Source organism: Austrofundulus limnaeus, unplaced genomic scaffold, assembly GCF_001266775.1.
Source record: "Austrofundulus limnaeus strain Quisiro unplaced genomic scaffold, Austrofundulus_limnaeus-1.0 Scaffold114, whole genome shotgun sequence".
NCBI classification, from domain to species: Eukaryota; Metazoa; Chordata; class Actinopteri; order Cyprinodontiformes; family Rivulidae; genus Austrofundulus; species Austrofundulus limnaeus.
In genome coordinates, this window is record NW_013952516.1 from 1381149 (window position 1) to 1385738 (window position 4590).

General features: G+C 41.0%; 1 long non-coding RNA gene across 1 annotated transcript in view; it reads right to left on the reverse strand.

Moving 5' to 3' along the window:
- Positions 1–1073, reverse strand: part of LOC106521751 (uncharacterized) — a 29664-nt gene extending 28591 nt beyond the window's left edge. The window contains exon 1 of the long non-coding RNA XR_001310704.1: positions 903–1073. This is a non-coding gene — a long non-coding RNA (uncharacterized LOC106521751). The remainder of the gene's footprint in view (positions 1–902) is intronic.
- Positions 1074–4590: the final 3517 nt, after the last annotated feature.

The window sequence follows — 4590 nt, forward strand, 5'->3', positions numbered from 1 at the left end:
CACACACACACACACACACACACACACACACACACACACACACACACACACACAGGTTTGTTTTTATATCCCGTGGGGACCGTGGATTGACTCCCATTCATTTTATGGTAATTTTATAGCCCAACCATGACCATTTACTCTAAAGTTAACCTCACAGGTACCTACCTGACCCTAAAACTAACCTAAACTCAATTCACACCTTGGTCCTAAACCAAACCCCCAACCCACCAATGGCATTTAAATCAAATGGGGACTCGACTTTTGTCCCCAAATGCACCAGCTGTCTCCGAAGGTAGGATTTTTGTCTTAAAATTGCCCCCAAATGTCACCAAAGCCGTAACCACACATGTTTGTATTTCTATCCTTATTAGGACTGTTCGTTGACTTCCATACATGCCCAGTATTTTCTACAGCCTAACCCTGACCACAAACCCTAAGGCTAACCTCACAGGTACCTACCTACCTGACCCTAAAACTAACCTAAACCCAATTCACACCTTGGTCCTAAACCCAACCCCGACACAAAAACGGAGTTCCACCATATTAGGACCTGCCTTTGGTCCCCATTAGGACTACTGTATGTGTGTATACCAGAAACGGTCCTAAATAGGTAACAAAAACAAGTATATACACACACACAAACACACACACATTCAGGTGTTCAGATATTACAACATTCATTTATGAAGACTTATTTGAACTTTGATCATATCTTTTTGTGTCGTCACTTTTGTCAGTTTCAAATTATTTCAGAAACCTTTCATCTATTTTTTAACYTAAAAGTTACAAACAAATTTATCTACATCTTTATTTCCAAAYACTTCACTTATTTCCTATTCTGGTACTGACCATAAACACTCATGCTGTCACTTGAATGGCACATGAAGACATTACACACTTACAGATTCTCATTCCACTTCAGACTGTCCTGTCTTTATTTGTCACATGTCACTGGATGACTTAGTGGAATTCTGCTGCATGCTGCAAAATGAAAAAAAAAAAAAATTAATTTCCATATCTCCTGCCTGTGAATTATTATGATGCTAATATTTTCAGGGAACCACTGCCACGCTGCCCTGAGGTGCCAGCCTCGCTTCGAAACATGAAAGAAAAACACAAAGAGTGACAGAATAATCAGAGATAAACTGTTTATAAAAGTGGCTGGCGTCGTCTTTGGCTCTCATCAGTTTTATGCAGCAGTATTTCACAGAGGTTATATGGTACAAATGAAGGAAACTGTGTTTTGTTCATGGGTCATTTCAGCTTGTGTATGTGTGTGCGTTGTATAAGCCGATGCATGAGTCTGACCATAATCTGGGTCTAAAAATACTGAAGACACCTGTCCTCCCACACAAGATCCTCCGAGGCGCTCCTGTTCAGAGCAGGCCTGGTTTACYGGACCCCAAGGGCTTCCTCTGTCCTTCTTTTTCTGTCTGCTTCATCCTGTCCTTCTTCCTCTCCGTCACTCTCAGACATACACACTCAAACAAACGCACAAAAAAAACCTTCATCCTGAAGGGCCACAGAGAGACAAAGAGAAAAATGGCTCCTGTCATTTTTCCCCTTTTAACTGGGACTCTGCAGGACTCTCTGTCACAGAGACCCCCGAGGGGAGGACGTCCAGCAAAGGAAGAGCCTTTCACACTTTATTGTCCTTTGCCACAGAGAGCTCATATCTCTCTTCTCACCCTCTCAATCTGTCTTTCCTTTCTGTTTTTACACTTCTCTCATATTCCCACTATTCGTCTTCTCTTCCTCTCCCCACCCGATCTCCCCTCATCCATCCCCCATTTTCTATATTTCATAAAGTTTGACGGCTTGACAGTGCGCTTTTGAGCGAGCGAGCTTGTCAAAGAGGTAAAACGAGGGCAGAGTTTGGAGAGAGACACCAAAGAGCAGCAGAGATGGACGGCTGTCTCAAAGTCAAACTGAAGTGTGCCACGTCAGATCAGCGTTTAAACAGCTGAGGCTGAACAGGAAGCTGCAAACATTAATCAACTTTCATATGATTAAATGACTTTTATTTTTATCCAAGTTTTTTTTGTCATTTAAATTGTGTTTATTCTTTATTCTTCTTGTCTAAAATGTATTTTCTTTTGTTCATTTTTTTCCTCTTGTTGACCATGTTTCACGCCTGGTTTYAGTTTGCCAATTGCCCCCCACCTGTTGTACATTTGTGTTTGTTACCTCAGTATGTTCTCTACCCGCTTTCCTTTGTTCCATGCCAGGTTCTTGGCATAAAAACTTGTGTTTTGTTCAGTYGCCAGTTTCTCTTGCCCTTTTTGTTCTATCGAATCACTTGGCAAGCACAGCACTTCATGTTACTGTTTAGTTTCAGTTTTTTYCCCCCYATCAAAGCTCTTTTTTCGTATCACATCTGCTCGACTCCTTGCCTTCCACCGTGTTTCGGGCCCACATACTGCAGCCGTGACATGTGAGAAAAAAGATTTATTGCCGAGTGCGTGTCAGATCTGCACAAATTCCTCCAATGCCTCAAGTGAACGTGCGTGATTTACTATACATGCTCCTTGTTGAAATATTTGTGCTCGTGTGGATTTTTCTCCTAAGCTGAAGCTGCATCAAAGCAGCAGGAACTTCAGTGGATTCAGTCCTCTCCTGCAGGATATCTGTTAGACACATTCTGGTCTTTAGTAAGTGTCTACACATGGGATAAAGATGGAAAATGAATAATTCATGCGGCGCAAAGCAGAGTAAAACACTGAGACAGTTCGACTGCAAACTGCTTGAAAATGTCATCAGTTATATTACTGTCATTACTTATTGAACAGTAACTTATTTAATAAACTCCGATTTGTATGTTTGATTCATTACAATTTAAACTAACCTCAGTTCAAAAATAATAAGCAAAGAGGAAACTGATTTTGTTTTTGTTCACTGTTAGTTTTTTTAATCTGTCCTTCATAATTTTGTCCTGATTTAAGGTGCAGCAGAACGTTCTGATTTTTGAAGGACAGCTGAACATTTAAACAGACTGAGCAGTGAATTAATTTCAAACAGCCCTTAGTTCATGTTTCACTAAGCTCTGTATAGATTATTAAGCTTCGTAAGATGATTTTATGCTGAGAACGCCTTGTAGCTTTGCAAAAGAAACATCTTGGTTGTTTTACACATAATCTATAATACTGCTCTGTTCCTCAGTAATAAAAACAGTAAAATTATATAATCAATAAAAGTCATCTATGATACTGCAAATTTTATTTCAGCTGCTGAGTGTGTGTGAGTGGAACTAGAGTAAATTGCAGAGGCGCACAAAAGACACAGTTTTTGTTATTGTCTACTGGCTCTCATCTAGAGCTGTGTGTGTGTGGGAAATGACACAAAAAATACACTCCAACACACACGTTTCAGCAGGACCAGGGCAGAGGTTAAAAAGGGCTCGGAGCGGCCTTTTTCAGAAAAGTCCCTGAGGACTTTTTGCCCTTTCGCAGCCATCAGAATTTCTCTCAGCGAAGGAGCTCACAGCGTCATTATTTCCATCTTCCTTGCAGGAGGCGGATGCCTCAGGAACCGCATGGCTCGACCCAGCTGGTATCTCCTGGTCTGAGCCGGGGGGGTCGGCCAATCAATACTGCAGAGGGAGATCAATCCTGCTGCGTGTTTCTCAGAGGTTTTCAAATTCTGTATGTGTGTGTGTGTGTGTGTGTGTGTGTGTGTGTGTGTGTGTGTGTGTGTGTGTGTGTCATTTCCCATGTGGCTGTGGTATTGTTGCTGTTACAAGCCCTAATAGGAGACCACCTGACAATGAATATCAGGAGCATTGCTGCAAAAGACTGAGCTCAAATATGGTGCACAATGTGGCTGAATGTTAAAAACTATGCTGACAGTTTGTGTGTGAGGGCTTACATTTAGATTTTCCTTTTATATGCACAGGGGAATGTGTGTATGTGTGGATCTGTGTGTTTTTGCATGTGTTGTACCCAGGTGCACTGCCTGAAGGTTGGCGGGGTGAGGTGGGGTGGGAGTAGAGGGATGACAGGGTGTGTCAGGAGGATTCTTTTCCCAAAATCCCAAAACAAGAAATAAGGTCAAATTCCAAATATTGAGTCAGAGAAAAGGAAAAAGAAGGCCTAAAGGTTTCTTTCTTTCTTTCTTTCTTTCTTTCTTTCTTTCTAATTCAGTTTCTTCTTGTAAAAAGAATATCGTCTACTGAAACTGAAAAATAAAACTCCAGGAAAACCATGAAAATCAGCTTTCACAGACAAATATAAATCTATTAAATCCAAGGTTCTTTCCAAACAAACAAACAAAAAAAAATCATTTCAGAAGGTTTTCACTCTTAATAAAACCTCACATGTTGGTTTCTACTAAACATTCTGCTTTCKTTTACTTCATAGCTACTTACACAACCATTTGCGCAACCAAGAATTGGTGAGATAATAAAAAAAAATCAGCAAATCAGACAAATGATGTGCATAAAAAGACAATGAGCAGAGAGACATGTGCAAGGGTCTTCATCAAACCCACCACCCTTTTCATTTTTGCCCTCTGGTGACTGGGTGTGTATGGCTGTGAATATGAAAGGAGCGCGCACACACACACAAACACACACACACACACACACACACACAC